At 43.6% G+C, this 10,812-nt stretch overlaps 1 long non-coding RNA gene across 1 annotated transcript; it reads right to left on the bottom strand.

Annotated features, from left to right (window-relative positions):
• Positions 1 to 2,983: 2,983 nt before the first annotated feature.
• LOC147033685 (uncharacterized) lies at positions 2,984 to 10,471 on the bottom strand. The gene is made up of 2 exons (XR_015055601.1): positions 8,935 to 10,471; positions 2,984 to 4,289 (listed from the first exon to the last, which is right to left on the bottom strand). It is a non-coding gene; the product is annotated as an uncharacterized LOC147033685 (long non-coding RNA).
• Between the last annotated feature and the right edge of the window lie 341 nt (positions 10,472 to 10,812).

A 10,812-nucleotide genomic window follows, 5' to 3' on the forward strand; every position in this document is an offset into this window, starting at 1 on the left:
CATTTTGGATTTTTTTTTGTCATGATTATCACATTGAGTTCAGCACATTGTCCTCCAGAGACAGATTGGGAACTCAGAATGACCCTGGAACATGTTCTGTAACTGTCCCATGTCACCCATCCAATAATTTTAATCTACCCTCATAATACGCTTGTTCGTTCGTCCGTGCATTAGTGCATCCTGGCTGTGTGGAACAGAATGTTCCACACATTTGTTGGACAGTTCACCTGACACCACTCGCAAGATCCACTTGGGAAAAATAAAATAATCTTAGGGTCAGCATGTTGGTGCTTGCTGCTATGCAAAGTCAAAGACATCTTCGGGGATGTCACATTCACAATCGCCATGCCCTCCATATAAGTTTTACCTTCATTATAAAATGGCGAAAGTGGCAGTCAACAGGAATTTGAACCGATAGGCATCACAGGCATTGTGACAATCGACCTTAGCAATCACGACAGCGGTATGTCATCTATACACTGCCCAAATAACTGTCACATTCTCCCAAGCAGGGCTTTTACCGTGGTGGTTACATAAGAAAACTACTTGAATTTTTTGCTACAATCTTTACATTCTTTATTTTGGTTCAATCTATTGATATGCTTGAACACTGGAGAATACAATTCGCCTTATTGACACTTCTTTATACATGGTCAAGGCTCGTGTAAGAGCTGGGATACAGAACAGATCAAAACACAACATAACAAAGGGAACAGCAGGAGAAAGGGGAAATGCCAACAGCAGGGCAGAGGGAGAAAGTAGAAAGAGATGGACAAACAAGGGATGCAGGGGAGAACACAAGGGGTGGACAATATGGGAGGGGTGGACATAAGCAATATTTTGAGAGTGGTGGAGGGTGGTATAATGGGTGCAGAAAATATTTTGGTTTGGGATGGGGGATGACTTGAGATGGTGGTGAACAGCTTTCTTGACGACCTGGAGGGAATCATTTCATTGAAGAGATTGTGGAAGGTTGTTCCACGGGTGGGAAAAAGAGGAATATATGAGTGGAGGTGACTAGTGGTTCTGGATTTAGGCAGCTTTACGAGGAGGGGTTTGCTGGTGGACCATGTTCGGCCTGAAGATAGCTGAGGGGAGAGTGGGTGGGGAGGGGGACAAAGCATGGAGATGGCAGAGCGTGCAAGACCAGAAATGAGGTGGAAGAAGACAGAGACCACCAAACTGTTGGCAATGGCAAAGTGATAGGCCCATAGGCTCAGCTTCATTGTGAGTGATTCCAATGATCTTGAAAGCCTTGGTTTCCAAGGAGTTAAGCTGAGCAAGGTGTGGTGCAGGGGTGTCAGCTGAGAGGGGAGAGCAGTACTTCATAAAGCTACAGATGAAAGCCTTGTTGGTAAAGAAGAGCTCAGCTGTGCCAAGGAAGGACTTGGTACAATACAGGATGCTTATTCAGCATCTGGCATTGGAGACCAACTTTGAGGCTTGCCCAAGAGAGATCATGGCTGAGAGTGAGACCCAATACTTTGAGTGATTGAACCTCTTCGACGGGGTTGTTGAGAAAGTAGATGGGAGGTTTGTGGTAAGATCCTTTTGAAGAGAGTGAGTGTGTGGGATTTATCAGGAATGAAATACATGTTCCAAGTGTTTGACAAGTTCGGGATTTTGTTTTGATCTGAGGAGAGAGAAGAGGCTGCTGTCCATCTTTTGGAAGGATGAGTGATGTGTAAGAGAATGGAGTCATCAACAAAGAGAGAAAGTCAGTGAGATCATTGCTGAAGATTAGGAATAAGACGAGGTCTCAAACACTGCCTTGGGGGTACTCCAGCCTTGACATGGTGAGGAGAAGAAAGAGATCTGTTGAGAGCCAAACGTGGGCTATGAGAGTGGAGGAAGTCAGTAATGTAAGAGTGGAGTTGGCTTTGGATTCCATAGGCAGATAGTTTGGAGTGTAATGCAGAAAGCCAGACTATCAAAAGCTCAAGATATGTCCAGTGAGATGGCCCTGATCTCAACCTTGATATAAAGGGCCCACATCCATTGTTGGGAGAGGAGATTCAGCATGTCAAATGTAGAGTGACCAGGTCTGAACCCGAATTGGTAATCTGAGATGAGGCTGTTGTGACAGCCAGTTTGATCCATTTGTCCAGTGTTGATATTATGAGACTAAACGCAACAATATTGTCACAACTGAGTCTCACAAACGTGTTATGCTTCAGCATTGAAGGTCTTATGAATGCTTCTGTTGATTTATGAAACTGTTTTATGTGCAGTACTGTGTTCAGTTATTTTAACTTTTGGTTATGGTTCCCTGAGCGTCTTCAATAAAGACCGAGTCACATGACAGATTGAGCACAAGAGGCAACAAACAGGCAGGAAGATGTCGGTTTAATTGAAATATTTTTTTTAACACTAGTGCATGCCCATACGTGCGTTCCCGTATGTGTGTGGCTGTACGTGCGTGGCCGTACATGCCCAAAAAAAAAATTCAAACTGCGTGCCAGAAACAACCACACAAGCCGTTCCTTCGCTCTCGCGTGCCCGTTTGCGCCAACATATTTTGCCTTTTCGCAATGTCATCGCAAGGAAAAACACAAAGAGAAGAGAAGAGAGAAAAAAAAAACGTAGTGGAAAAAAAAAAACACTTTCAACAACCATACAGGCCGTTCCTTCGCTCTCGTAAACAATATGTGACGCCATTTTCTGGGTGGAGGGGGGGGGGTACCAAAACAGCAACAAAAAACATCTAAAGGTACCAAAAAATACCTGTTTAAATTTTGTCTCCTACTTGCTTATTTTCGATCATAAGTTATCGCGTGTTTGAAATTTACTTCCTTTTTCGGAGCATACCAGCTCACTCTGATGTTACCTGTCGTGTTCAAGAACCAGGCCGACACAGGAGCCAGAAGCAACTCTGCTTTATTGCGCAGCACGAGCGTACAAGACGAACTGCCTAGCGGACGGGACATAATATATGTGATGAAGACCCTCACTAATCCTGGCCAAGAATTGAGAGGAGTCAACAGAAGATTCTCGAATATGCGGTTTATTGAAGTTGCACAGCACTTGCAAGCAGAGGTGGCACAGGGACCAACTACAGCAGTCAGACCCTGTACCACACTAAAGGTTACACTCCAAAAGTTTCATATATAAAACCTATTCCTAGGTGGAGAAAGCAAGCAAAGAAAGAAACAAAGATGCAAGTGGGCTTTTTCCCCCCTCCCTGCAGCCCTCGGGGAGAATTAGCAGTAAACAACTTCTTTCTCACGCTTCAAACAGCGAGAGAGTGCTGGCACATATTCATAAACAAGGAGCAAATCCTTTGTAGTTCTCCAAGATTGTTGACACTCCACTGAAATTCATAACAGCCGACAGAAGCAAGGCTGGCACGGACACAGGCTGGCTTGTTGGTAATACGTCGTGTAAAACGAAGACAAAGGCTTGGAAACACAATTTGAAGCAGCCAGGACAAGGGTTTGAATCCAGACACCTGATTAATGCAATTGATGAATGTTTAAATAAGTCAAATGTACAAATATAAGCCAATGGGGCCATCATCTAATATGTCATAACAGTTTTCCCTCCTTGGCCACATTTTGACATCAAATGACAATTTAAATATTCTTGAGCAAGGGAAAAACATCTCTGACAGCCAATTCGATTTTACAGTCAACAATTAAATTTATAAAACCCCAAATGATTATATTAACCATGATCACCATACCCTGTTCCTAGAGGAGAAAGATATGCATTGCACCAGTCCAATTAACAATGGCAGTGAACGCTCAGAAAATACAGTCAAGGCACACCCGTTGACCTGAGGGGAAGGTAGATTGTGGCAGGCAAGAACTTGGGCTCGTTGCTGGGTTGAAGGTGATGAAAAGGATCAGAGAGGTGACCCAGAGTCCCAGCCGAGTTCGGCCCCTTGTCAAAAGAGCTGTGCATGTTGGATGCAGTCATGGTGGCTGCACGAGCCCCCAGCCGCACCACTGAACACATGTTTCAGGGGACTCACCGAGTGGCTGTCAGGGCCTTCGTTGTGCATTGAGGCAGCCACAGCAAGTGCACGATGTATTTGCAGAGCAGCAATCCGTGGTTCCACACTTGCCTGCTTGGCCTGGTGACGCAGGACTTGCCCAACCTTCTCCTCAGTGCGTTTTCTTTCTCACATGTTCATCTTATCTCCTCAGGAAGGGGGTAGTTTCATGATCACGTGTTGAATGCCCAATCACCCAAATCTGGGTTCTCCCCATCGTCCAATCTTTCGGTTGAAGTTCTCTCAAAGCTCCACTCGACGAAATCGTACAGTGCATCAAAGACTGCTTTCAACACTCCAAAACAAATAACACATCAATTAAACACCAATCAACAAACTTCGTGGGTATTTCCACAAGACTGAGAAAAATATTTCTTGTATTTCCACAAGACTGAGAAAGGTTCTTACAAAATGCATTCAACTTGCATTATTTGTCATATCAATATTTTATCCCTTTCCTTGTTATTTTTCTTTCCCTTTCCAAAACATGCTAAAATATACAGAAATCTCAGTTGTACGTATACTCAAAACATTAATCTCATTTGCTATGTCCATGTAAAAGCAAAGACTCTTTATCAGGGTTCCAATTTGCAATCAATAATTCTTTTCACCAAAAAATATTCCATTATCTGTACAAAAATATGAAAGTTAGCTACTTCTTTCAAGTACCGAATCCAACGTGATTCGATTTTTCACAGTTACCATTTTAACATTTGCAATCATTATCTGCTAAACAATCCACAGTTTCATTCACAAGCAGTTCTAGAGCAACTGCCATTATTTATTTATTTTTCCAGTTAACTTGGCAATTTTGTGCTGATGAAAGATGGTCAAGTCAGTGTTAGAAATACCTCAACTTACTTATGTAAACGTACAAGAAGTACAACTTAATAAAAATCATGTACTTGTCAAATTAATCAGAAGACAGATAACATAGGTAATATTTAAATTGGCTTGTAGGATCATTGCACTCTTTTCAATAATATAATTCTTTTATTTTGACCGATTTAAAATTTATTTCATGGTCATGTTTTCTGTACTCCGCACAATTCTCGTTTATTCTTTTGTTTGTCTTTTCACAAATTGTAGAGTCATTTTATTTAAATTACAGTCAGGTCAGTTGCAGCTCCTAATCAGTGAGAGCAATACAGTTACAATACATGGGACAATTTATAATTCCATTTCATTGATTTCATGATTGCTGTTGGTCTCGCCATTCTTTCAGTCATTCTGCATTATGGTTATGTAAATACCATGTTTTTTCTTATAAATTGATTTCTAATATGTAGTGTTGACCAATTTGTCGATCATTTTAATACCAGAGACCCTTTTTCAATATTATGTAAGTACCTTAACTTAATATATTATTATCTTGATTCAATTCTCAGTAACTTTTTCCTATTCTCAATTAACAGATTATCAAAGTCCTTAGGTAAAGGATTCTCAATTTGTAATCTCAAAACATATCAAAGTCCTTCGGTAAAGCATTCTCAATTTGCAATCTCAAAACAAAAGTTCATATTAATTATGACCAAAAGAAATATCATGGTTCGTTCCCAATGAGTTCTTTTCCCCCAATTTTCCTATTTTATGAGCTTAGTCTGAAAGTAGCTAACTCGGTTTCCATTCACTATCTCCATTTTTTATGGATTTGACAACCAATCTGGTAAAAGGTGTGTGAAAATCACTTTTCTGATTAATATCACATACAAACATTATCATGAGTATCACTTGTTGGTCCCATTGATCCTAAGATTATCCCCATCACCACCATTACAGGTCAAAACACACAGGCATACCATGTCTAGGTATGTGCAAAACATTGTGCAGAACACACTTGTGTGTTCGGTTATCATAATTCACAAAATAGATTCCCAAATAATTCAAAGATAAGTTATTCACAGGAGTAATTAAAGATGAGTAATTCACAGCAATATCATTGTCGTCACAGAGTGATTCCATCCATCCATCAAACCCTTTCTGCTGTCCATCTTTTAAAAAAAAAGTCTTTGCACTTGCCACAGCAAAACGCTGCACATTCCATCCAATTTACTCTGACTATCTCGGCATTTGCGTAAATCCACTTTAAATACAAATCAATTCCTTTCTCAAAACAAACAAAGCATTTAAATCCCCCTTAACATCCAATCTTACTTAAACAGCCCCACGGTCTACCATTCTGACAATAAATAAAATTATCCGATTAAATCTAATGAATTTACCCTGACAGGTAGAGGCCCATATAAACACAACAGACATGTTTTTTTTTTCTGTCCGTTTCCCGCACAGAAAGCTATGCAATGAATCTCAACGTATGAGGATGCAATTAGGCCCATCAATCCTGTGTAATCATGGCCTGTGGTGTAAGTCCTTCTCTATGCTTCATTAGGTCACGCTATCTGGCGGCTTGTTTCACCTCCACCGCTGCTCCTTCCTTCCCGATCCATAAGTTGGTTGTCATCAGAGTGTGTTTGGCGGTGTAATCTCCATGCGCCTTGGCCACGTATTCATAATCCTGCCCTGTTTCATCATAGTAGACAGTACAGTGCAAAGCCAATTCCATTCCTTCCAGATCGATGTCGTTGCTAAGCAACCATTCCTCTACATCCCATAATCCTCCGCGCCTCGGTCTCGCGTCGCTCACCATCCAAAACTGTTGGACAAATCCATCCCCCATCTCATCCCCGAGCTAAACCAAGACCCAAACACACTCAGTGGAATCCTCCACCTCCACGCTCGGAATGCATTAACATGACCACAAAACCTCCCAACAGCAACCAACACCAGGAGCTTCACAACCAATACCCCTCCAGTTCGCCAACCAGCATGGCGACCGAAGCAAAACCACTCCACATTCAACCGTGTTATTTTAAAACACCTTCCATAAAACTCCCTTCTGTGCATCCCTCCTTCAGTCAGGTATGTAAATCCACTGGGGGCAAGAACGAACAACCCCACGAATTACACGGTTCTCTTGGCACAGCCCAGACGTTACACATGTGAAAACAGCAGACACTTTGAAACACCCACCAAACAACAACAGACCGCTCCACTCCGGCGCCAACCGGCACACGAAGCACCCACCAAACACAGGCCGGCAAGTCATCGCTGTATAGATTTTGAGAAGCTCAATGTTTGGCCAGGCCGGAAGTGACGTTTCTTTTCCCCGGTACCAACCAACAACAACAACCGCGCAAAACATTTATTACCGCCTTGTGTTAAAGGATTGTCGTTCTCTATGTCCGAGAACGCGTGCCCTCGTTCCCGAATGATAAAAATTGAGCAAACCATTGGTTTCAATATTTTCATCATATATTTCTTATAATCAATCTCATATCCTGAATGTAATTCGATTCGGCCGCGTGATGACGTCATCACGCACTCACACGGGCATCGCGTCTCAATACGAATACAAATATTTTTACATGTTAAAACGTTCGTTTTTTATGGGAATTTTTTACACAACCCTATAAAGGGCGTCCCCAAACCGTGTAAAATGTGCTAATTCATCTCGTAAACCCTCACAATAAGCTGTCCTTCGACGGGACAATTCCGTGCTTTCGTCGCACCTGTTAAATCCTACGGCACGTCACGTGACTAGCGAAAACCCCATAAATCTCAGTTTTTTCCCCCTCCAGATTTACGAAAATCAAGCATTGAACATGCTTAATGACCACAAAAAAATGAAAACAGAATTGAAACTGACTTTAAAACGAACCCGTAACGTCAATCAGCCTTATGAAACATGCAAGGTGGAAACAGAACTGAATTTGAATTTAAAAATCAAAATGATGCTCTGAAGAAACCATCCATTTATCACGTATGCGACGTACAGTGTTCAAAGCCAAAACAACATACAGGGTTTCTCGAACAATGAGAAAACCCGAGCCTTGGTCCATTTGACTCCCACAGCTTAACCACAGCACGAGTACTGTAGGGAATTCTCGCACATAATCTCCAAACTGTCTGCTGAAGTGGTTAATTCACACACACACACACACACACACACACACACACACACACACACACACACACACACACACACACACACGCACACACACACACACACACACACACACACACCTCAGTAAAACGCTCTCAAATGACATTCACCCATCACTATGAATTAGCAGCACGTGCAGAATCGGTTATCATCATCCTTCCTCCGGATTTGGTGTGCGCAATTCACCTCGTCCAAAGTCTTCACATTTAAGATGACGACCAATCATTATCTCTATACAAACATACAAGTTGTTCCACACATACAAGTTCCAGGTTGGAACACTCAACTTATGTCGAACACAAACTCACCCTTCCCACTCACATTGTATTCGCCTCCTCGCTCGTTTACCTTGTGTTTTCCTGTCTCAGCTTGTGACCCCGTTAGCCAAGCTGCTAACGCCCTCCAGGGTGTTTCATTCTGTCTCGAGCATCCCACTCTGCCCTCCGTCAACACAGAGCTGACAGTGTGTAATATCCTTGGATCTAAGGATCCGGTCAGCGAGAAGGGATCCTGTCTTCCCGCTGTCCATGTTATTCAGCCCTGTACTCCCTTACAACATGTTCCTTTGGGTAACTCTATGTTCTTTGGAGAGTTATTCCCCATTGTATGTTCTTAACTTGTCACTAGCCTAAAGCTTTAGTCTTTTCTCGTTTTATAGTGCAGGCTCAAAGACCCGCTCTTCTCGATTACCTTAAAGCTTTTCTCTCCTCTGAGGGACTCTGGACCCTCCCAACTATTACCCCAGGACTCTCACCTGCGATCACAGGACTCGAACCTACACACCCTGTTTCATTCGGACGTTCCTTGTCCTCTGACCCAAATCCAGTCACCTGAATCTGGCCTAATAGCCCCTATGCTCCTCCAACAAACCGGATTCGACTTTCCTCGTTTACCGTTACCAGTTCGAAACCCGCGCAGACCCCGAGGCTGCGCTCACCGGAGATCCCTCCAGATCGCGGCGTCAGCTGCGCTCAACAGAGATCCCTCCAGATCGCGGCGTTCAGGACCTGAAAGTGTCCCATCTGGGGTGCCAGCTGTGATGAAGACCCTCACCAATCCTGGCCAAGAATTGAGGGGAGTCAACAGAAGATTCTCGAATATACGGTTTATTGAAGTTGCACAGCACTTGCAAGCGGAGGTGGCACAAGGACCAACCACAGCAGTCAGACCCTGTACCACACTAAAGGTTACACTCCAAAAGTTTCATATATAAAACCTATTCCAAGGCGGAGAAAGCAAGCAAATAAAGAAACAAAGATGCAAGTGGGCTTCCCCCCCCCTCCCTGCAGCCCTCGGGGCGAATTAACAGTAAACAGCTTCTTTCTCACGCTTCAAACAGCGAGAGAGTGCTGGCACATATTCATAAACACGAGCAAATCCTTTGTGGTTCTCCAAGATTTTTGACACCACTGAAATTCATAACAGCCGACAGAAGCAAGGCTGGCACGGACACAGGCTGGCTTGTTGGTAATACATCGTGTAAAACGAAGACAAAGGCTTGGAAACACAATTTGAAGCAGCCAGGACAAGGGTTTGAATCCAGACACCTGGTTAATGCAATTGATGAATGTTTAAATAAGTCAAATGTACAAATATGGGCCAACGGGGCCATCACCTAATATGTCATAACAGTATTAACCCCAATCACATGACCACAAGCATCCAATCTACATACAGCACATTTCCTCCCCCTCTAAATGGCAGAGATTAACAGACAAAATCCTCCAAATACCGTCCAGGACGGACGGGCAGCGAGGTGACACAGGCTCAGATTGCTCCCGACTCGGTAGGGGTGACGTACCAGTAGGACTCGTCCCGTTATTAACATCAAGAGCACCAGGTAGACAAGCTTGTTCGTTTTCCTTGGGCAGGACTGATTCAGGTAAACACCAGTCGGTACCGGCATGTCTGACATTGGCGATTCAACAGAAATCAGAGGTGGGGGTCCCACTTGTCCTGCCCCCATGGCACTCGGTATGGGTGGTGATGCTGAACAGCGATCATGAATTTGGTTGGCGTGCCATTTCCACACTTTCCCATCATCAGTTTTAGCCATGCAGTTGGCTGGCCCGAGTATCACGGAGACCACTGCCGGCACCTATTTCCAATCGTGGCAATAATCACGTACAATTACACACTGCCCTACTTCAAAAGTGCGCACTCGCGTTGGACACGATACCGCCCCAGGCACCGACCTCCAGGCCTCAGCAAATCCAGTCTAGATCTCAATACACGCCCATACAGACGTATAGCAGGTGTATCACTGGTGGTTGGATGAACAGCATTTCTATAATGCAACAAAAACACATCAACCAACGCTTGCATAGATGACCCCTCCCCTCTCCGCAATGCACGCTTCAACATATTAACAAACGATTCAGCCTGGCCATTCGTTGCCGGGTGGTATGGTGCTGACTTTAGATGCTTGACACCATTCCGAACCATTAAACTATTAAAAACACCAGAAACAAATTGCGGATCTTTATCAGAAACCAACACTTCGGGTATCGCTTTGTTTGCAGAGATTGATCGTAGCTTTTCAACCGTGATTTCCGCCGTCGTGCATTGCATGACCACAACCTCCGGCCATTTGGAGAACGCATCAACAACAACCAAAAACATCTTGCCCTTAAAAGGACCAGCAAAATCTCCATGAATTCTTTGCCATGGTCTGTCTGGGATAGGCCATAAGCATGACACCCACCGTGGATTGTCGGCGTCTGACTGGCATGTAGTGCAATGCTTAATCCTCTGCTCAATGTCCTTGTCCAGACCCGGCCACCACAAGAGACTACGGGCTTAACTTTTGGTTTTA

The sequence above is a fragment of the Eptatretus burgeri genome, chromosome 2 (assembly GCF_056783735.1).
Source record: "Eptatretus burgeri isolate ZD-2024b chromosome 2, Ebu_testis_v1, whole genome shotgun sequence".
Classification (NCBI taxonomy): Eukaryota; Metazoa; Chordata; class Myxini; order Myxiniformes; family Myxinidae; genus Eptatretus; species Eptatretus burgeri.